The sequence below is a fragment of the Erithacus rubecula genome (genome assembly GCF_903797595.1).
Source record: "Erithacus rubecula genome assembly, chromosome: 3".
Classification (NCBI taxonomy): domain Eukaryota; kingdom Metazoa; phylum Chordata; class Aves; order Passeriformes; family Muscicapidae; genus Erithacus; species Erithacus rubecula.
Genome location: NC_136689.1, coordinates 72,148,738 through 72,173,600, shown reverse-complemented (window position 1 = coordinate 72,173,600; position 24,863 = coordinate 72,148,738). Strand labels below are relative to the sequence as shown.

The following is a 24,863-nucleotide window of genomic DNA, read 5'->3' as shown; positions in this document are numbered from 1 at the left end:
AGTGCTATTAAAGAGGAAAATCAATCTATCTCTATCTGTTCACATTCCATTCAGTTGTGGCTACCAGAAAAGAAAGTCCTTCCAGTAACACATAACACAATTGCTTTTAACTTCTTAATCAGAAACTTAATCAAATGATCCCAAGTCTTGGAGAGAACCAAATGTACCTAACATGCCTGGGACACTGTTCACGCATTTTAATCAAGATGCCAGCTTCAGTACTATCTTCACCATGAGCACCATACTCTCACTCAAGGGAAAGAGAACATCTCAGCATGCTAATGTGAGAAAATAACCTTTGTCCAAAAGAGGGGAAAAAAATCACTTCCCTAAAATGGTTCTCACGACAGTGGTCTAAATCCCACTCTTTTACTGACACTAGAAATTTCTGCCAAAAGACTGTAGAAACTATCCCTGAGAGAAATAGAATTAAAAGACAGAAATACTATTTAAAACTTGGCCATGGGAATTTGGAAGCAGAAGTACATTTAGGGAGCATGGATGTAATATGCTTAAGTAGATCTTAAAATATATTTAATCCCATAGTGAAATGTAATAATTCTTCAATCTTAGAAGCAAGGATATTTTTTTATTTGGCTGCAAAGTAATTAGGTGTACCCCATTAACCCATTCATAAATTGAAGTCTACCCTATTACCTACCACTTAATACAAGACTATTCTGATTAATGGTGCTTTTTTTTTTAGCAGAAAGTCAGGAGAGCAGGCTAGTAATTTTGCATATCTTATGCCACAGAATCAAAATTATAATGCATGAAAAAATAATATAGCATGCAACAGTACTGACATGTAAAAATCCTCTCCCATACTAAATGAGAGAAACCAAAAAATTAGAAGGTATCTCTACTCATAATGAAAATATGATCTATAGCATGATGCAAACTTTTTATAAAAGACTATTTGCATAATTTATATTAAAATTTATTCTTACAGTTGGAAACCAAGTAAGAACTGAAATATTGTAATTTGCTTGCTTCAATTGATCACATTTGTGGATTTTTTGTGTTAACATATTCATTTGTTGCGGTTTTTTCTTTCTATTTTTTCTATTTTTCCTGGGTGTTTTTTTGCAATTATTTCTAAAATCTGAAAGTCCAGGTAATCTTCTGAATTATCTCAACATCTGAAAAACAAACAAGTAAATATACACCTAACATTTCCTTAGGAATTATCTCATATAGACTTTTAGTAAATGTATTACCTATGACGTTCATGATATATAGAATCAATGACATTTTATCATAGAGTTATAGGAAGGGTGGGGTTGGAAGGGACCTGAAAGATCTTCAACATCATGCAGTTCCAAGCTCCTCCTACCATGAGCAGCGACGCCACCACTGGTGTGGATAGGATATCCACAGCTTCACTGGGCAGCTTGTTCCAGTGCCTCACTACCCTACAAATTTCTTCTAATATCCAATCTAAATGTCTGCTTTTAACTACTTTTCTGGTGACACAGAGATAAAATGGATGTGCATTTATGGTTCCCAGTTCCATGCACCATGGAAAAGACATCAGGGAAAAGACAAGTCCCTACTTCAAAGAAAAAGAACTGATACATTATAGGATAATTTTTTTTTAATTCTTTGAATCAGAATAGACTTAACCATCCTCCCTCTATTCTCAATATTAACTCCAAACAATTATACATACTTTGGGTTGGTTCTTTTATCTTTTCTTACTCACATTTAAAAACTCATAGATTTACTCCAAGTATTTTGACTCTCGCTATTAGTGCTGCAAATTACGTTGGTATACATTCTTCATGTTCAAAAAAATCTAGATATTATAGTATTGCAGAGTTCATGAGGATTGCAGTCATCTTTCAGGATCATGCTCTGGTCTGGAGAAGTGGTGATATGTCATGTTCTTCATGTTGGAAAGCAAAGCATTGCAATAGGGTGATACAATATACCTATCTGTCATGTGGTAGGTGATGGAATAGTGTTGCTTTTCATTATATCCCATTAACTTCCTAAATCGTTGTATTTCCCTGATGCAGCCTGTTGGTATATATATATACACTTCCAGACTTGAGTTTATATCCCAAAGCAGATGCCCTGTGACAAGCTAGGAAGTACCTCTGAGATGCTACTGGAGCTTTATGCCTCCTGCTGGACACACTTCTTAAAAAAAATTACAAACATAATTGATTTCATAAGTTAAAAAAGACAAAAAATGGAAGTGGGGCTTTCAGAAAAAGTCAAATAATAGAAGGTTGTATTAAATTAAGGAAGGAACTTTACAGCATTCCGCTTCCTAGAATGCAAGCCCTGTTTCAGATAAAAGTTGTCCCTGTTTTACCTCTACTGTAAACACACACTCACATGCATTTGAGGTAATTGTCTCTGACATTTAATAATCAGGAAGACTGCATGTAAAAAGAAATGTGTATAAGGCTTCAACTTATAAGGCAATTTTTTGCCAGGTCACTTACATATTAAAAAATAGACTGATAGGCCAGTAGAGAGAACATATAATCTCAATAGCCTTTGGTTGAGTGGTGTTCTGGATTCCCACCAGATGAAAACAGAGAAAAAGAAAAAAATTGTTCAGGTTTACCGAAGTTTTTTCTTTGTTGTTTTGGCTTTTTTCTGTGTGCAGTGGTGAGTATAATATGCACACCTCTAGAGATGATGATTTTTTTTTAAAATTGTTCTCTTGTAGAGTCATTAACCCACAGAAATAAGCAAATGGGCATGTTAGGGAAGTCACCATGCCAAGGATTCAAAGCTGAAGAAATGTAAATCCAGGGAGCAAAAAACAAGCAACTTTTAATATAGGAGTTCCTCTTGGCCTAAAGAGAGATATGGAGAACATTTAGAGCTTAGGATACTATTGCTGTTTGTTTTCTTTCTTTTTGTTTTTAAGTTTTTCTAGAAGTTAGTTTTTCCAGAAGTAGAGGATTTTTTTTTCTCAAAAAGCAAGTGTTCACATTAGTGGATGTGAAAGTGCAGGATGTACAGCATGTGTGCTTTTAAATCACCTAATGTTTTCAGTGAACTGTACCTTTAGTTTCTATGACCTTTCATTGATAGTTACATACTACTCAGAGCAAATGAAAGCGTGCTATAGTATGGCATCCTTACATGCAGTGAAGTCACCCTTCATAATGTTTTACTCAGGCACATTTAAACTGTTCATAAGAAGATGGTTTTTACTTTCTTAATTTCAGTTTTCCTCCTTTACAGTAAACGATGTATCAAATAGTATGATAGGGAAAAGCCCATAACAAATTCAGTGGTAATACAGGAGAAATATTCATGTGGTTCACTGAAGTCACTCACAAAATGTTCCTTACACCCTTAAATTCTGCCCAAATAATCAGTGGTTTTCTTCTATTTCTCTCAGTAATATAATATAATTACTAATAATGTCAAAGAACTAGCCATAGAGCAGATTTTTTCAAATCTATAAAGAACATATTGTGAAGTCCAGTTAAAACACCTTGGTGTTCACAAATATTATTTCAGGTGATAATAATAAATGAATGAAAAATAATATTACCATAACCCCATATTCACCCCACTACTACTATTCAACAGTAGTTCAATCTTACTTTGACCCCCCTGTACCAGTGCTGCAACCTAGTGGTATCATAGGGTATAAAATTATACTCCTTTTTCCATCAGCCTGTAAGTATGATTAACAGACCTAAAAAAAAAAAATCACTTGCACAGAATTATCCAGATGAGACAGGCTCTATTTCATTCATTTCTTTCCTTGTGAAATCACGTTGTGATCAGGAAATTACTTTCTCAGAATCAGAGGCAGATATTATCTTCAAATTAACCTTTTCTGACTTTTACATGTAATTATTTAACAAGGAAAAAAACTTGCATTACTTAGCTGAAATTTGTATACTGCTTTGTATGTCTAGATGTGTATTTTATTAATCTCTCTCTATATTAAATTAAACCTACACTTATTTTCCTTCACATATAATATAATTTTCCTGCATTTTCCAAGTACTGTTAAGCACAGAAAAGAACAGTAGCCACAGTGTCTACTGGGAGCACATTTCAGTATTTCATCATTCTTCACAGATCCTTTGTCTATTGAGAACATGCAAGTATGAAGTTTTTGTCTATCAATACTCATTTATTCTAATGCAAAGTCAGAAAGATAATTTAGGAATATATAAGATTATACATATAGTTCTTTTAAGATGTATTTTGCTCTTTTCTTTTTCATAAACTCTATAATGCATTATAAATATAAACAATTGGCAAGGCAAGTAGACAAGACCTATTTTCCAATGCTACCCAAAGTAACAAAAAAATCAAATTATCAGGATCAGTTTTCAGCTTAAATATATGCATTATAATCAACACTCTTCAGAGATTTCAGTGTTCCTATCATCCTACACACAAAAACCACAGACATAAATCTAAATTGAAATTAACAGAAACTGTTATAGAAATGATTACCTCTTCATTCAAACTTTTATGTAACAAAGTATATAAAAATATGAGAAGGCTCCCTCAGGCCCAAACTAGATTAAGAGTTAATAATCCAAGAAGTATTCTTCCTTTGACATAAATCTATATCGACTCTAAATAGCTGATTTTCAACTCTTGAGGAAGATAACCTGTTTCCTTCTTGCTTTTCTTATGTCCCTAAGTTCCTTTTTTCATTTCCTCCTCTAAAAGAGCACAGACTGCTATGACATTCAAAAGGTAAGCAATTAATATAAAAGTTGTATAGCTGTAAAAATCTCAATAAATCCTAGTACCAGACTCGTAATATTCCTAGTAAATAGCATATGTGAAAAGGATTTAGAGATTCAGAAGCATGTTCCAGTCTCCCACTCTCTGCTTTTCGCCTCCAGTAATATCACCATGTAAATTTGCAGACAAATAACTTTAAAAAAAAAAAAAAAAAAAAGAAAAAAAAAGAAAAAAAAAAAAGAAAAAAGACACTATTTTTTATAGACCTGCTTTCTCACACTGTGCACATACTCACACACTCACATACACATCCACACATACATGCACAACAAGTTGTATAATTTAAAAAAATACCTTCAAAGCAATGGGAGTGCTGTTGGGATAATACAGAGGCTTTTACTGAAATGAAAGACGAAGATTATAGGCAACAGCTCCATTTGTGTGGAAGCAACAGAGATGATAGGTCCATTTTAAAATGCTGGTTGCTATTTGTCACTGATTGCACGTGTAGATGCATTCTCCTAAGCTGAAGGGCTGTTAGATTTTTACAGCTGCAACTAGTATCATGTACAGTGTGAGCCTATTGAAAATTTCTTGTGCAGCTGACAATACCATCAATAGTTAGTAGTTGGGAGCAAGGATTTAGATTTGTGCTGAATTAATTTAACACCACATCAAATATGGATTTTATTGCAGCAGTGACAATAAATGCTCACACAGGTGCAGGCAGAATTTTTCCTTCCTCCACCTTTTCCCTTCTACCCCCTGGTTTCCCCTTCTCCCTCCACTCCTACTGTACTGAAATGTCAAACCAGGCAATTCTTTCCCCCATCTGTGTGCATATAGCTCTGTAGATATTTGAAATATTGCTTGTATCTACTTTGCTATCCCTCTCCACAGGGATTTCCTTCATAAGAAGCATATTCTGTGAGTGTTGATAATTGCTCTGAAATTCAATGCAGGGCAGAACAGATTAACAGTGAAAGCTGCAACAGACTTGCACAGGTATAGAGAAAGTGAGGGCACATATGTGTGTGTTTCATGCTATGTTCATAAGTGTTACACCATGAAGCACATGAAACATTGTGCTATTCTCAATTCAATTAGACTTGTTCCCCCCACATTGAATTTGCAAGAACTGGCTATAGATGGGAAACGCTGCTCAACAGACAGCCTGCTTACTAGGAGAAAAAAAAAGCTTAGTGTTTCAATCCTGAATGCATACGATGATATCGGTTCACTTTGAGGAGAGAATGCACAGCAGTTATTTCCTATCCCTTGTCTCATTGCTCCTGACGTATATTTATTAAATGCAAAAAGTTGTACACAGTAGAACAAATATACGAATTGCATTAAACAACGTACTGTAATAGACAGAAAATAAGAAAGGTTCCTACCTTTTATTTTGCTGAGAAAGTGAAGTAGCGTCCACCCCAACCAAACTGAAAAACGAGCTATTAGAGTCCTTTTATCGGTCAGTTTTCCCCTGTTATTTTTTAAGACTGATCCTACTTGGATCTAACTCAGGCTTTTTCTCCCAGCATCACTTAACTCTGGACAGTCCGGAACCAAAGCTAAGGGGGAGCTCTCTCTCCGATTGCTGGCTTTCATTCAGAGCTTCTGATTTACAAAAAAAAAAAAAAAAACAAAAAAAAAACAAAGCAGCCAAAGAAACCCCTACCCACCACAAACGAAGCCGCACCACACACACACACACACACACGCAGGCAGCGTGCCCAGACACTCACACTCACACACACCTCTCTCTCTGCCTGCTCGCAGGGAGCCGGAGAGGCGCTGCTGCTGCTGGAGCCGCAGCACTTACCCTGGGAAGGCTGGAGCCCGGGGAAGTGCAGTCTTCCCGAGCACACAGCGATTTGCAAGTGAATGCGGTGGGAGGGTACAGCAAACGGAAAGCTTCTTTTTTTTTTTTTTTCTGTGAAAACCTGTCGCCCTCCCTTCGCTGCCAGAATGGTTCTCTGGTTTTGAAGTCTAAGCCTCATCTGCTTAGCTTGTCGTAATAATTAATACTGAAAACACTTCCACTTTTTGTGGTGTGTTTTTTCTTCATTAAATGTAACGCTTCATTGTATCACCAGTGGTTTTGCAGCTGTGTTTATGAAAGATATATATATTTTAAAAAATAGCATGCTGCCAACTTAAAGGAACACATTTGAGGGCTGAGATAAAACCACGAAGTAATTATTTTCTTCATTGAGCTTCTTTTTCTATTAGATTAGTAACGTTTTTCCTCACACTTCACTATTTTGCCTTAGGATTAATACAAAACAAGACTGTCTCATATAAAATAAGGTATTTTCACATTTCCAGGGGTTCTGAAAAAAAATCAGCATCACTACTAATTCCCCATTAATATTTTCCCCCATTTGGTACTTGGGATGCCTGGTTTTATTTTAGGTATTGCATTTGGACTTCCCATTTTGCAGTATGTTTCTTCTCATCGAGTAATCTGTGTTGGCTTCATGTTTCTAATACAGCAAATTGGACTTAGCACAATCCTCCTTGGATCATATCAAATTCAATCCTTTGAATGTGATACTGTGGAGAGTTATGTGTACATTAGTTAGAAGAGATTTAACAAATAGTCACGTAAGATTAAACCAATGGATGTCAGTATTGCTCTATTTAAGAAGTGTCATAAGAGGCTTTCTCTGGTTGCAAAAAAAATGTCTTCAAAAAAAAAAAAGGGAAAGCCAAATTCTCTTAAAACAGGAGTTGAAAAATGTATCTGGGAGTGAGGAAGAAAGTAACAATGAAAACTATTTCATTTTAGGAAATTTAGTAAAGAAATATGTTGCTTGCTGGGTGTTGTTAGGCTACTCAGTGTTCACTGTTCTGCTCGTTTTTAGCTGCTTTCAGGAAAAAAAAAAAAAAAAAAAAAGGGCAAGATCCATATCACAACTAGTATAATTTCCTAATGTAACCACCTGCTGTTGCTTCCCCTTATTTGTAATCATCAGTAGGAACAGAAATGACCCATCACCTAAGCACAACATATTGGCAGATGAGCAAGTCAGCATTTCAGTAACATGCTATTCTAGCATGTGAAGACATCATCTGGAGATAGAAACAAGTAAAGCAGCAAAATGCCAAGTGGTGGGGGCAGAGGGAATATCTTTTTACTGCCATATATGAAATGATGTTGTTTTGAAAAATTCATCTACCCTGACAGATTTTTAATCTTTTGAGGAAAGCAATTAAATTCATTGACTTTCACTGGATTTGGCCTCATAAATACAGACCGCCGTGTATAAAATCTCTGTGGAAAAAAGAAAATTCTTTCCTTTTCCCTTTCCCATTCTTTCATCAATATAAAAATCAGAACTGCCATGTGCCCACTTCTAGTTTCCAAAGACTTTCATTCTCAGTCCTTTGACAGGAAAGGAGAAGACTGGAGGATCTATCTCAAGCTTCCTAGTCCCTACCACCATTTGACACTACACTGTGTAAAGACACATTCACAGTTCCCAGTAATCTGTGGGGAGGTGGTGATACTATTAAGGCACCTGTGCTGTCTTCCAAACATGCACGTTTGTTTCTGCAAAACAGGAAGCACAAAATTCTTTTATTTTAGGCAAATCCTCTCATATTGATCTGAAGGTAAAGTTCATGGAACTTCCTTTTTGGACTGTACCAACTGCTCTTGTGTCTCTTAACATATTAGATTTAGGCTTTGACCCCAAAGCAGAATGCTGATTATGTTAGAATAAAAGTTGCACTTTCAGTTTAGTAGTAGTAGCAAATTAAATTATGTTGGAGATACAAATATGTGCAAATGTATATACATGGATGCAAAGTAGCTTTTTAAAGCTGGAGTGCTTTTTGGATGATGAACAGAATATTAAGTGTTGAATATTAAGGTTGAAACTACATCTCTTTTTAAGATTTTTCTCATTTGCAGCCATGAAGTTGACAAAAATGACAATTTCTGTATATTCATAAAAATCTATTCTACACATGCACTCACACAGAGAACTATGCCAGATTTTGAAATCAAGAAAATAAATGGAATAATTCAGTAAAAAGGAGGTCAAAACTCTGATTATGTGCTTTCTCCCTTTTCTGAGAAGTATTTTGGTACATTTCTTCTAGAGTTTTATTCAGTGAAGTGAATCTATCCTATCCAAGAGAGATATTAATTTATTCAGGCATAGTTACTGCAAGTCACACTTGTATCCTTAAACTGGACTGACTTTGGGAGTTAAAGTTTAACTCTAGAAAAGCCATATTTGTCACAAACTATAGTTTCTCTTGGCATGGTCAGCTACTTAAAATTCAATGTCTATGAATACTAATAGCATATGGACATCTAAGGAAAAACATTTATTCAAACATATACTTATTCATACACATGACAATAACTGTAAAACAAGGTGGCATTATAACCTATTTTTAACATTGCCTAATACTTCCCATTAGAATAGTCAATTTTTAGATATTTATACATTTACCAAACAAATTATTTAGGATTAAATTTTCTACACTGATGAACTGCCTTGGGCAAAAATTACATAAAAACATTTCAGCTGAAATGATACTGAAATTTCAGAGAATCAGGAAAAAATATACAGCTCAAATTTCTCACAGAAATGAAACAGCCTTCATGTTTTGATGGCAGAATGTGAAACTCCACAGGGTACAGCTGGCCTTTGAGTCACAGCACCTTACCAAAGGGGACAGATTAGGCCAAGGAATATGAAAATAAGGAGTGGTAGAAGCAGGAGTGGAGGCTGGGAGACTCATTCTTCTTGGCCAGCAAACAGAAAAAAAAAAAAAAAACAAAAACACAAACAAAAAACATATTTCTGATAAAGACACAGGAAAGAAAAATAGTGGCAAAATACGGGGAAAGAGATAAATTGATGGAAACTGAACAAGGAAAGCTGAGCTGGGGGAAGAAAATAAAAGAAAAAGCACACGAGATTGAAAGACAGACAGATAAAATTCTTTCCAGAAAATGTGGGGTTACTTTTTGCCGTCTCTGCCTTCAAGGTAAGCAGTTTTATAATCTGAAATTATGTATCTATTACCACACTACTAGTGGAGATGCTTTCCTTTGTTTTCACTTCTGATTACAATATTGGCAGGGATCCCATAGGCCAATAGTTGCATTTTTAGGAAGATGAAAAAGTATAAGAAAGATGAGAAAGAAATAGCTGGAATTGCATCCCATTCTCCTAAACATTGTTACTAGCAAATATCTGTCTTACCTACTGGAATTCTCTCCAATCACTGTTGGCCCACATGGAGCATGACAGCACATTAGCAGCCTCATGAACCCTTGAAATGTTGATCATTGTCGTGCTTGTGAAGAATCCAAACTTAGCAATGGCCTCTATGGAACCTAATGATCCTAGTTCTTCATGGTTTTATTGCACATTTTATATAAATTTTTTATCTCTGTAAAATTGTACTCAGAAACCTAACCATAAAAGTCAAGCGCTCCAAAATTAACAAAGACCAGAATTGTTTGTTAGAAATCAAGAAAACTAAACTAAAATACTGTAGTGAATATATATGAAAAGAAATCCATTTATTACACATATATTCTAATGATTTCCCACCTCCCTTCACACAATCCTGAAAGCACACCCTTCCTCAATTCACAAGATAGGCTGGTTTATGGATAAGTCACAGTCTGGTAACACATATCTAGAAAACATTTTCTTTTGTGTTGACCAGAAAATTTGTAGGGAATGGAGCTTAATGGATGGGAAAATAGAATTTTTCACAATGAAAACATTCTTCTTTTAACACATAAACCACATCTAATCCTCTGCTACTTACACCTGCTTGATGCTTGATATTACTTCAACAAGTAACGGATTGCTTTCCTGTTATGTCTGATTATTACCAAGTTTCTGATTTAAGTGCTAGGTCTAATATAAAGAAGTGCTGAACACTCAGTTTCATGTGCTAAAGTAACAGTAAAAATTGCAAAAGTGAGGTGTGATTCTCTGTGTTTTCACTAAGCCAGCCAGTACTTCTGATCATGGTCTCTCTATGTCTTAAATTCTATTTTTCAGAGAAGGTTAAATATTATGGCCCCGAGTCAGACACTTAGTAAGAGGACAAGCTAATGTTTGGAAAGCATTAATGTTAGGAACTACAGAAGTCCTTAAGAATTATGCAAAAAAGCAGGATTTTAAAAATATGCCCCAAACAACATCATACACTACATTGAATAATCACAATGAAGCAGAATTTTTTTTAAAGAAATGTGCCTTTGAGACAGTAATCTAGGAATATATCATGATTGCTATGTACCACATGGTAGCTGCAGGATAAGAAAATAATTTTAATATTTCCCAAAGTTCTGTAAGCTTGAATCTAAAGCCTTTGTTGCTTTCTTCTACAATGACTACATGCACATCAGTAATGTTGATTATTTATTAATGAAATTCCCATGAATGTAGAAGGTACTTAGGTATGGAGTCTTGTTGGAGTCCACTTGTTAGCAGTATATCCCAAGGATGAGTATCAGGGACAATACTGTTGTACATTGTAATTAATTATCAGGATGATAGGGCAGAGTGTACCCTCAGAGAGTTTTCTGCTGACACCAAACTGGAAGGAGTGGCTGATGGACCATGCTGCCATTTCATAGGCACCTCAACAGGTTGTAGAAATGATGAAAATAAATTATGAACCTCATGAAGTTCAACAACGTGAAGTGCAAAGTCCTCCATCTGGGGAGGATAAACTCCGTGCACCAGTATATTCCAGAAACAGACCAACTGGAAAGCAGCTTGGCAGAAAAGGATCTGGTGGTTCTGCTGGACTCCAGGCTGAACATGAGCCAGCAGCGTGTCCTTTCTGCAATGCAGGTTGATGGCAGCATTAGCAAAATACTGCCAGCAGGTCAAGGGAGGGGATCCTTCCTCCCTGCTCAACACTGACAAGGCCATGTCTGGTGTCCTTTGTCCAGTTCTAGGCATTCCAGTACAAAAGAGACACGGACACACTGAAGAGAATCCAGCAAAGAGCATCTCACATATGAGGAAAAACAGAGAGAGCTGCAGCTTTTTGCACCAGAGGAGAGAAGGCTCTGAGAGATCTTACCAGTGTACACAAACACCCTAGGGGAGGGTGCAAAGAGAACAGAGCCAGGCTCTTTTCTGAGATGCCCAGTGACAGGACCAGAGGCAATGGACACAAACCAAGAAGCAAGAGGTTCCTCTAAACATCTGGAAACACTTTTATCCTGTAGAGGTGGCACAGGTTGTCCAGATTGTTGTGGAGTCTCCATCCTTGGAGATGTTAAAAACTGTCTAGGAATGGTCCTGGACAAACAGATCTAGATGGCCTTTTATAAGAAGGGCTGGATTGGACAATTTTAAGAGGTCTCTTAAAACTATAAAAGTATAACAATAAATAGTAGAGAGGTGACAGTAATAAAGGAGCAGAGTATCCCATGTCAAACCATCTAAGTACTGTGGAGGACCACTCTGGTAGTACTAGGAAAAAAAGGGAGGAGCAAAATATTACGCAGTGCAGGCATTAAGAAAAGAAATCCAACACAACAGAACCCTGTTACTCTTCTAAAAGTAGTGTCACCTCTCCCTTCCATCTACTACTGCTCATACCAGCTGCTGCTCTGACAATACAACCATTTCCCCCTTAAAATCTTGTTTCAGGGGGAGCGGGAGGGGGGGTGGGGAGAAAAAAAACGAGAAAAAAAAAGTTGACTCCTTTGGCTTTCTGGCATTTTATTCTAATCAAAACACGGGAGGATTTTTTTGCAATTTTTGAAAGCTGAAGTTAAGTAGCTGGCTCCAAAGAATCAATCCAGCATCCACTCTTTCATTCAGTGCAATTATTCCAGAATCTGTATGTCCTGGTATCTGCTAAAACTCTTTTTATAAGAGTTTATAAACTGCTTTTATAAATCGTCTGCATTCCTATTCCTTTATCTTAGAGTGCAGATGTTCTGATGCTACAAGTGAATTTTAGTACAATAAATCAAAAAGTTTATACTTACTTGGAAAACATGTATGAACATGGAATTATGTGCCATTTATAAATGAAGCATAATTCATACAAAAGTCTACACACTGTAAAGATTTCATTACTGAGAAAGTTGTCAAAAAATCTTATTGTAAAAACTTGTCTTTGGTTTACTTAATAATTATGGAAAAAATTATAACTACCAGAGGAGCAAATCTTTGTGGGTTATTGGTAGTAGTCTTCCAATAGTCTATAATTTCTTTAGCAGTTAGAATAGACAGTGCTGTTCTAAAATAATGTGTTATTAATACAAGCATGCAGAAGTCTTTTGATAGAACAGCTATCCTCTGATTTGGATTTAAAAAAATTCTGTATAATACTATGAAAATAAATACAAAAAAGGACATCTTTACTTGACTTCACGAAAATTACTCTGTGGATTTCCCTTTTTCAAGTCAGCCAGTTGTTTGGGATTTTTTTAGTTAGTACTAGTTCAAGCCTTGTTAAAGTTAATTTGCAGATATAAGATACTACACAGTGTAAAAAACCCACTGCACTGCAAAATGTCCGTAGTAATAGTTATGTGAAGGTTGCCAGATCTCTCTTTTCCTTGAGTTTTCAGTTTCTTAGTTTTAATTCAGTGATAACTGCACCAGAAATGTTACAAACAACTACAAATCCTTGTTCTTTTATTCCCTCCTAGCATTAATACATCTTTCTTCATTCCTAAGTAAATGAGATTTTTTAAACTTCAGGCCGATTGGCATGTTTGCTTTAGATGCATGGTTTTGATTTAATATCGTATACCGGTGCTGTTACACATAAATCTGTCTCTGCAGGTTTATAAGGAGGTTTAGTGTCATTCCATTGCATTTAAATAAGAATGTGCATGTAAATGCAATTGCAATTAAATTAGCAAATGCACAAGGAATCCTTCCTCCCTTGATAACATAAGATAACATGTCTGGAAGAATACAGATTAAATGTATCAATTTTGCATTTGGCAAATGTAATGGTGATACATTAAGAAACGCTAAACTGCTAACCATCTTTAGATCAATTGCTCACAATTGAAAGAAACTACATTCCCTCAGAGAACAAAATCAAATTTAGCATGCATTTTCAGGCTAAATAATACCAGGAATTACATTTATAGACAAAAGTAGACAGTAAATCAGAACCCTCAGTAGAAAAGACAAAAAACCAAAAAAATTTCTACATTTCAACAGTATAATGTTGTTGCTATATTACATTTGAATTTGGAGTCTTAGGGACATTTTAAGCTCCTTAGCCATTGAACAGTTCATATGACTCTTGACTCTCCTCAGCTTTAACAGATTATGAAAAGTGCTAGTCTTGTGCTATCATCTACTTGTCAAGAGGCATGCCTTCAAGTCAGTCTAGCATATTAGAAGTGAAATTAAGAAATTAAATAAAGGAAGTTATTTCTTATACTGTCCCTATTATATGTCAGCCTTCCAATGTACAAAGCAGCACACCTGGGGAAAGGTTTTTTTCCACTATCCTAAAGAGAATGGCATACAGAGGGCACAGGTCAAATAAAGAAAAAAACATTAAAAACAAACAAACAAACCCGCCCCAATTGTATCTCAGCAGATCTTAGGTGATCTGCAAGTCAAACTCCAACTAGAAGGTCTGGAAGTCCCATTAGCAGTCTTTCCTATTCCTTCTAAGTTTTCACCTATAGATACTCCTACAGGAATTAGTCACATGCTTGTGCTCCATCTTTACTTTGAAACACCTCAGATTTTACGAGAGGCTGGCTGAGAATTCTTGTTCTGACTCAGAATAGAAAACTGTAACAGAGAAAGGGTGAAAATATTTAATATTTTCTTATTAGAATTGATTCAGATATCTGTTCTGTTACAGGTACTGCTCATGAGAGCATGTAGTGACAGGACAAGGGGGAATGACTTCAAACTGAATGAGGGCAGGTTTATATTAGATATTAGGAAAAAATTACTTACTGTGAGGATGGTGATGCATTTGAACGTGTTGTCCAGAGAGGTTGTGGATTATCCATCCCTGGAAGTGTACATTTCCAGATTGGATGGAGTTCTTTGCAGCCTGGTCTAGTGAAAGGTGTCCCTGCCCATGGCAGGGAGCTGGAACAAGATGATGTGTAAGGTCCCTTCCAACCTAAACTGTTGTATGACTATGATTCTTGATTAGCAAGCATATTTAATCTCTTCTATATATAACTGGACAAGGTTAAACTCATTGGATAGAGAGAGGAAACTTGTCTAACAGCAGAAAAATGATGTGACATTGAATGTTTCACATCCTACCAAAAATAATGGCAATGATAAATCCCCTATTAAATATCAACCTGGTGTCTTCCAAATAGTTCAGACAATATTTATTTATATTCCAGATAGTCCAAACAATAATCCAGTCTACCCTTGAGAATAGGTAGAGGGAGACTTCTCTAAAATTTCTGACTCAGTACAAAAACTCAGATAAAAAAACAGGAGTTTCAGTTCATATGCTTAAAATACATACATTTAAATACTACAGAAACTATAAGATGGAACCTAGGATGATTACCAATCAGATTAAAAATGTACAAATCAAATACTTCCAGATTCTGGTTATAGCTGTTTCATGCATGCTTTTTTTTAATTGTATGAAACACCAGCAAATTATCTCTATATACTTTGTGTATATACACTGATCAAGACATAGTCTGATATCCAGATGTAAGAAGAGAGTTTCAGTGTTACTGATACATTTTTTACTAGAAGTAAAAGAAAACAAAAGGTGAGGAAAAATGAAGGTGACATTGTAAAACAAAAAAATTATAACTTGTATAGATGGATGTTAAAAGATGCATACCAAGCAGCAGAAGGCAGTCTTATTATTCTCGTAACAAAGGAACAAGACATTGAAATAAAAAATGTTATAGCACCTTTTCTTAACATCAGAGTTTACTCTAAACTCCTAAATACAAAGTTGAATCTCTTTTTCTGTATATTTTCCATTGAATTAAGGTGGAAAAACCCCAAAACAGGGTCCCATAAAATAGAAGTATTGCAGTTCGAAACAAACAAAGCAAGAGTTGATAATTGACTGAAACTCTGCACCTGTGCCTAAACAATGTAGCTATTGCATAATATTGCATATGGCATATTTTTTCTTTTTTTTACACCTCCCAGTAGTATGCCTAACTTTCTTGTCTTAAACTTTCCTGACTTCTACAGGAATAGCAGTATCTTTCTCTGAGGAGGGAGTAAAAATGCACAAAGTAGAAACACAAGGAGTAAAAATTTACAAGGAGTGAAAATGCAAGGAGTACCTAAACAAGGTCTAACAAGTCATAGTAGTTTGCAAAATCATCATCAATATCTGCAAGCAGAACTGTTATGTTTTTAAACCTCTGGATTCACGTGTTACAGATTTTTTTTTTTTTTTCCTGGAAATTTAATGAAATGATCAGCTTTCTTATTCCAAATATACATGCCAATCAGACGACTTGTGTGGATTTAGGTCTTAAGTAGCACCCTTGATTAGAATTCTTGCTCTTCATATTTTCAGTGGGGTGCCAAACAGACACAGAACTCACTGCAGACACAGAACTCTCTCAGAACTGCTGAAAAAAATTGTCCTCATCTGACAGGAAAGACTTCAGAGTGCAGAGTGCTCAACTCTATCACCAGGGACAAGCTACCTGAAGTCAACAAATGTTCCTATCCATGTTTGGATGACACAGTCATTTCTCCTTAAACCTTGATCTGATCTTTCTGTGCTGAATCTTACTGAAGTGTCACTGAAAGAATATCTTATTTTCAAGTCAGTCGGTCCTTTACTGTTTCCTTAAAAAATATCAGCACTTACATTGTGTGCAAAACTATCATCATTAAGCTTTTAGAAAAAGAGGCATGTTAATTGTCAAAAGGAAAATTTTAGCCAAATAGCAGCATACTAAATTGCAATTCAAAAACATGTGATAGCTACAAGCAAGTCTCCTTTTAGAAATGGATGCTTCCAGAATAGGCAAATATATACATAACTAAGGGCATGACAATGCACATACCCTGTACGGAAATTTAGTCTGTAGTTAATATAAGAAGTCGTCACCATTTAATGTCCAGTTAGTGGTTTAAATAAAATCACTTCATTGCTTGGACAACCGCCCAACAAATAAGGACCCACCCCAGAAATATGCACACATAAAAATCACCATCAATTCTCATTAGAGTAGCTACCTTGTTGGCAGCCTCAACAAAAATAGAAAGGAGATTTTCTTATGTGACGGTATGACATCTGATGCCAAAATAAAAATGGCTGAACAAACACAGAAGGCACAAGCAAAGAAAACTGCCTATGAAGTCAGATGAGTTTAAAATCCATCAATCAATCAATCAATTAATCAATCACATTTGATCGAATCAAAATCAAATGAGAGCTAATGCACAGAATGTGTTGTTTTATTGTCAGTATTCATGACTTATTCAAAATAAGGCAAGGGAAAATTCTTGCAAATAGTATGACAAAACACGGTTAAACCAATACATACTAGACACTGTATATTACTCCTGTGTATAGCTCTATGTTTCTTTCTGTAATATTGCACACTTCCTGGCATAAACAAGAATTAGTGTTATTTTTGTGTTTTGTTAGATATTTTAATAGCAACAGATATGATTTTCTTCACTTCTTGAAATTTAGAAATTGTTGCATTTATATTACTCCAAATGTAAATGTAAAACTTTTCTGAAGGTTTATATAAATATTTGTTACCACAATAACATTACCAAGTGTTTCTTATCTTCTGAAAAATACACTGATACATAAAGGGAATATACTGGGTAAAGTCAAATGAATACCATTCTAGAAAAATATTCTTCTGTGATAAGATATTTTTATGTAAAAGTCAGGAAGTGGCCTAAAAGATACTGGAAAATCATTTACCTCCAAACTCTGACTCTTCATCATTTTAGCTAAATATGGCCTTTAGTAGCATAGTAACATAATAATAAAATAAACCTCTAAACAATGATTCACTATTTGGTCAATTAATATTTCTCTTTTTTGTTCAAAAATGTCACAACACAGCACAAAATTAATTTCCAATATAGCTTTCTAAAAGACTATAATATTATAACCTCAGGACAATAGCATTACAAAAGGAAAGAAGATTTAAAAAACACGAACCAAACTAACCAACAAAAAAAGAAACTCAGTCAAAGAGGACCCAAATGAGTCAACACCCTTTTATAGCTTATTTTCAAACCAGACATCAGACAAGATGCCGTGGTATGCTCTCTTGTTAAGTCATTTATTGTGCTACATTTTGATCCCAAAAAAGTGAGTATTCAAGAGTTCTGACAATCTAGCATTTTTAAATCACACTTCTGTGCAGTATAGCATGAAGTTATAAGGTATAATGAAGGCCTACAGACACTATTAGCATAGTTTTTTTTCAGACCTAGTAAATAATTTTTAATATTTATTTTGTCATAAATGCTATTTTCAGAATTAGCAAGTAAGAGATGCAGACAAAAGAACAGAACCCTGAAAACCAGACTGCCATTGCTTAACATTTTTCACTTAATATTACCCTTGTTTAGCTTTTGATTTTAAATAAAAACAGTAAATAAAAATTTCTTCAAAAGGTAACTGGTCTGTTGGTCTCAAGACAGTTAAATTCTATAGAAAATACAATGCACAGTGCACTCAGAGAGAATACCATGACAGCCTCCTAGGTTTCATCATGAAGAAAAGAACAGTCTTGAATTTTTGAAAAAATGGCATAACTTACATAAATCAAAAAATGTAAAATTTAACACTTAACTGTGAAAGCTGTAGGATGATTCATGGAACATAACTCACTATTAATGGGTACTAGGAAGAAGATGATAACTGCAGAAAATCCCTTCTATAAGTATTATAAAATAGCTTGTAAACTATGAAGGCTGTCTAGTCTAACTGTAATGACACGTGGCATGTTCTAGAGATAATAACCCCTATTCCATCTCTGTCATAAATGCTTTTCGTGAATTTTGGCCAATCACTTATCTGTGTTCATCACTACAATGGAGATATTAATTACAGAATGAATACATTTCATCTTCAATTTGCAAATTGCTCATGCAAAGCTTACAGTTTCCTTGCATTTCTTCTGTATAATTAATAATTTAATTCTCAGATGACAATGTTGGTTTTTTCTACTGCTGAAACTTGCGCAATGCTGGCTAATTTTTTCTTGAAACATATATGATACTCTGTTTTTTCCTAATTGTATAAGTCAAATTTAACCAATAACAATTCTGTTACCATCCACAAAATATTGGTGATATATATAGGGAAATCATGTCTCAGTTGTCACTAAAGAATATGGAATAACTTCAGTAGGAACTACCAAATAATAATTGTATTTATTTAATTTTTATTCATTGGTTTTCCCCAGAATTGTAAGAAGTATCATAATAATGTTCATACAGTGATGTTAGAAAACAATTGGATGTCAATAATAATGGCAATAAACAATAACTATTTACATGCATTCTACAAAGGGTATTAAAACACACTGTATTTTAAAAATATATATATATATTTGAAGATACTTGTTTTATTTTGATCCAGAAGCACAATTCTCGGGTTTGTAGTGAATTTAAAAAATTTGGAAGGTCACCATTCCCACTGAATCATCAAAGGATTTTCCCCAGAACCCAGGAATTTTTCCAAAGTATTCTTTTACTCCACAGTGAGAAGCTAGACAGAGAAAGATAGACACAGTGCATGCAGAGAGAAGCAATTAATGTTTCACCACAACAAGAATTATTTGGGTAGAAAATACTGGACAAGAGAAAAAAAAATTAACCTAAAACATTCTAGTCTACACAGTCAAGTACAGTGCAAAGTTAGGATTAGATAATCCTTCTATGGATCACCAGAAAGGCAAAACCAAAATCAAAGTAAGACAGCTGTTGTTTTCATTAAAGACATGTTGCTTTTCTCAAAATGACAATCTTTCTGGATCAAGCTGACAGAAAGTCAGGTTTTGTGGTGAGCACAATATGCCTTAGCATATACAGGAAAGACACAATTATGTTATTTCATAAAAGCATGCTATATTTCAAAGACATTTTGGATTAAAATGTTTTTCCTCACTTTAAAATGTTGCAAAAATAAGAGAAAGAAACTTATCAAAATACTCAGAATATCAGAAGCAAAATTCTGATTACAGTCATATGCTGAAATTTCAGTTTTTTGGAGTAAAGATTTTTTTTTCGAGATATAAATTAGATATGTCCCTTCAGTTGCTGAGAAAATAACAACTGAGAGAAGCAAGAACATTGTGCTCTCTTGAAAGGTGACAGGAACTGTTACAGACTCAGCCTTGTAGTAATTTCTGTCATGTACCCACTGACTTTTTGTTCAGATATCCTGTGGACATACACTTAAGTGAATAGTCTTATCAAGATCTTCTTTGCTTCATTGTTTCATTTTCTCTGCATCATTAATGTAAAATATTTTTAGAAATAAACCCCTTTACTTTGAATGGAAGCATTCAGAAAAGAGCCTTGAACATATTGTGATGGAAAGCAAAATTAAATAGTAGTGTATTTGCACAGTACTTGATGCATCATGATTTAATTCCAAATTATCTTATTTTTAAACTCTGAAAATTGCATTTAGCTTTATTTTCAAGCTATCAATCAGCCTTTCACATTCTTTGTCTTTAAATAGAGGTTCATAAAACCAACTTCAAGCTAATCGTTAAAAAAGGCTATTTTATTATATAGCTACCTTGACTATGAGCAACTCTATTCCATTAATTAGTTAATTTCTGAAAAACCATCATCCACTTTCTACTTCATAATTGTTATTGATTTTTTATTTTTCTGTGGAAAAAAATAGAAAATATGGATACAGAGGGAAACTACATTAAAATAGAAGTATTTGTTAAAAGATGGGAGGGTCAAACTTAAACAAATTAAGGAATGCCTTAATGTGAGTCATATAATGAATTTTTTAAAATAGAGCCATTCTGGTTTAACCAACATTTCAGAAATCATTCAGTTGCAAAGCATAAGAAAATCAGTTAGTAACCGGGGAGTACGAATGCAATTCTTAAGTGTGAGTAAAGAAGCCATTCAGGACAACAGCATGGAGTTGCTAATTTTAGTTGCATGTGAATCAAAATCAAGAGATCTTCTGAATGGCAAAAGAATTTATAAAATTATTTGGTTAAACCATTATAATTGTGACATTTTACTGTAATCTAGTGTGGTTTTTTTTCTGTCGGTGAGGAAGAGATTGTATGTGGGTGATCATTAAGCTTTTTAAACTCTTATTAAGTTTTGTTTTTATCTCTCGATTACCAGTGAACTGTAAAGGTGTGGAATTTAAAAAATTGGATAAGCATGATTATATATGCAGCAATAAGTAATTTCTAGAATAAAAACTGAACCTAGCCAGGATATATTAAGAAATTGAAGTACACACTGCATGGCATATAGAAGTGCACTGTCATCTTGAGATGCAAAGACTCACAGCTTTTAAAAACAAAAAAAATATACTTTTCATTAAAGTAAAGCTTGTGGGTGAATAACAAGGTGGTCAAATTGTAAAATAGTAAGCAGACAGTAAATGGTTTCTTAATAAACTATACTTTTTAATCAAAGAAAACAGGGCTAGCTGCATATGCAATTGCCTTGCATTGTTCAGAGGTGATTTGACATTGATTGGTATTTCTCTGCAGTTTTTTAGTCACTTAGATACATATAAATTCATCATATTTTGTGCTATATGTAATTTTGTTGGTTCACAAAAAAATCACAATAATGCACAAGCTCTTTACACAGATCCACTTGCTATATTAAAAAAAATACATGCATAATGTATAATGGTTATATACATGACCTACATACACATACAGGCCATTTTATTTCATGTAGAAAAAATACTGCTTCACATGTAATAAGCCCTTCCTATAAATGTCAGCAGATTTTGGGATGGATGAGTAGGAAGCTGTATGATTTCCATGTCAGATTAAAATAAGCAAATAAATCCCTACAGTAGTTAGCCATACACAGATTAGGAAAAATGTGATTGATACTAAACATTTTGTACCATGATAAAATATAAGCCTCAATTACATTAAAAAAAAAAAAAAAAAAAGAAAAAAGAAAAGAAAAAAAAAAAGGAGAGTGGGGGATCCAGCAGCCACTGACAGTGGCAGTGTGTGCCTGGATTGTGTCATGAGATACGCTGACCAAGATTTTTCTTGGCCATATGACATTTGTAACATTTCTCCTGAATGAGCAATTTCTGGTATCTAATGAAGGGTGAGTGCACATTAAATCTTTAGCACAATTTAGCTTAAAAAGTCAGCCAAGAAGAATAAATAAGTGCACTGGAAATTAGCCTCCTACTAATTCATAAGTCTTCCAGTAACTCAGAGTACTATTTAAAAAATAATTTTTATTTATTTGCGCCTCATAAACATATTTTCTTATCTCTATTGTTTATGCTAGTAAAGCATCTAGAAGTTTATTGGCTCTCTGTAACCAAGTTCTCCCACTAATACATCATTCTTGGCCCATGAACATCTTACTTTGAGTTCTGAGGTTATTTTCCAAAGAGAATTAATGACAAAGAGAAAGCACAATATTCTTTCCCTTGCCAGATGCTTTACTTACAGAACAATAACAAGTAAAGAGACCTTGATTATTTATCTCAGTCCACTTTAGCAGATTGAGCCATTAGTTATGAAAAGCTTTAATGCTGTTAAAACAACTGAGATGAAATAGGGAGATGGCACATATACTGTTTATCATTTTAGTTCCACAATTTCAAAGAAAACTTATTCCAGAAATAAATTTTGTCTGGGGGAAAAAATTTAATGAAATTTACAAAATGCAATTGACAAGAGACAGTAATCAGGTATCCATTCAGTAATGACCAGAAAAAGTTCTGCTGCCCAGGAGACATCTTCAAACTGATAATGCTAGCATGCCAATCCACTTTTCAAGTTGAATTTTTGTTAAATATATCATAGCAATATAATAATTAAATAAAAACTAAAGAGGTTAGGACACTGGTATGCACCACCAGCTGTTACTTGTCACTAACCACTTCCTGGATTTGTATTGCACAGTGTTAGGTTGCCATCCAACCTAGACAGGTTGATTTTAAAGTGGCACTAATGGCCATGTAATGAAAGATGATATTTGAACCTTGGTTAAATTTTAAAAAAAGATAAAAAGTATGTGTCACGTCTCCCCCAGGCAAAACTTGTCTTAACTTAGTCAAATGCAAAAGTTTTGAGTGGGACACAATTTATCAAAAGTCATCAAGTCCCCATCTGTAGAAACAGTAACTTTTCCACTGGGACAGAAAGTGGTTTTTTTTCATTCTGTCCTGTTGAACCTTCCCCTAAGCATGAGGAAGAACCTCTTTACTGTGCAAGTACTGGAACAGATTCTCCAGAGAGGCTGTGGAGCCTCCCTCACAGGAGATACTCAAGAGCTTGCCAGTGTGGCCATACAAAAGGCAGTAAAGGCCTTGGGCTCTGTGTAAGCTCTGCTCAGCTGTAAGAAAAACATCCTTTTATTATCAACCTTTGTTACACCAGCCAAAATCAGCACAAATTTTCATTCCATCATCTTTTGGTCACAGACTTTCTTCACTTAGTGAAACTACTCTTCCCATAAATTTTTGATTTCTTCATTAGCAAAAGATTACAATGAATTTCAGTATTAGGCATCATAAAAAAGGAATTCATTAACTTGCCTCTGCCAAAAGTTAGGGGGCTACAGAGACAAACTAATAACTTGTCTAACTTACCTTGGAAAGGTGTTGTAAAAATATTTAATTGTTTTCCACCTTGTGTGTTTGGAAGGTACATTAAATAATGCTGTTTAATAAGTGCACTTTTATACAGTGCACTAAATAAAAATTGTATATATTACTTTGGAGGAAGTTATTTCAAGAAACATTGTAATTATATTGGTGTTTGTCTCTTCCAAAAAAATGTTTGCAGCAATGATACTTCACATTCTATATCAACAATGATTTACACTGAACAGCTGAAATGCCTATGCAATATGCCAAGCAATATAATCACCTTTCACATATGCACATTTTTTTGAAATTGAAGATATTCCTCTTACACATAAATTTATCAAAGGGTTGCATTAACTTTACACAGTCAGGTGATAAGGAAAATTCAAGTTCAAAGTAATAGTAAAATTATTTCAAAAGTACAGTCATCTCCAAAGGCCTAGGAAGAGAAAATGCCAGGTCTATAATATGACTTTTCCATTCCTCCACATTGTTTGATTATCTTTTCCTGAATTTCTAAAAATATAGCCACAATTAATTTTTGATTTTTTTTTTTTTTTTTTTTTTTTTTTTTTTTGTTGTTGTTGTTGTTGTTGTTGTTGAGTTTGTTTCCATAATCTTTGTCTCTCTGTCTCCAGTAACTAAGATTCATTCTAACCACAGGAAAGAAATCCAAAGCAACAAGTAGAAATGCAAACGTCCCATAGACAAGGTTTCTTTACTTCATATACAAGGTAAAGTCAAACTATATCTAACCAGAAACTAAAAATCAAAATCAGAAGAGTTACCAAAATGAGTAACAACACATGAAAGAAATTGAACAGATAAGTTAATTTTCTTGGTACAGGAAAAGAAAACAAATATGCCTTGGATGAAATCTGCAAAATACACACTTGGAAGATATATACTATGAACACAATAAAAAAATCATCTAACCACTTGTACTGCATTGAGCAAGTCTATTCAATCAGGCATTCATATTTCTAATGATGAATATAGTTTATTGTAAATTCAAACAGAAAAATAAGTTTTCTTCCAGAATTCACAGTCCTGAGTGTTATAGCGATACAGCACAGTAATCTTGGTGATGCATAGTCACAGACTGAGTGACCCTCAATAGCATCCCATGGTATACCTGGATCTGAAGTAGACCTCCCTGTATCTCTTTGCTAAATGAAAACACTTAGAGATCTCCAAGAACCTTTGATCCTTTGCACTATTTTATTGAAATATAACTTGGAATAATGGAACGCATTTTAGTGAAGATTCAATTTTGATGAGGCAAATAAAAGGTTCAGAAAATAGACCTTGAGACTGTGGCTCTCATTTAAGCACAATGCCATGTATCTGTGTGTCTACAGTAATTTATGAACAAGTAAATGCCCTCCTTCATA

The 24,863-nt window shown here is 34.5% G+C and overlaps 1 protein-coding gene across 1 annotated transcript in view; it reads right to left on the bottom strand.

Moving 5' to 3' along the window:
• Positions 1–6,536, bottom strand: part of LOC306800294 (cadherin-10) — a 93,020-nt gene extending 86,484 nt beyond the window's left edge. Inside the window, exon 1 of the mRNA XM_079302234.1 lies at positions 6,087–6,536. The gene's annotated coding sequence lies outside the window, so the exon portion shown is untranslated. The remainder of the gene's footprint in view (positions 1–6,086) is intronic.
• Positions 6,537–24,863: the final 18,327 nt, after the last annotated feature.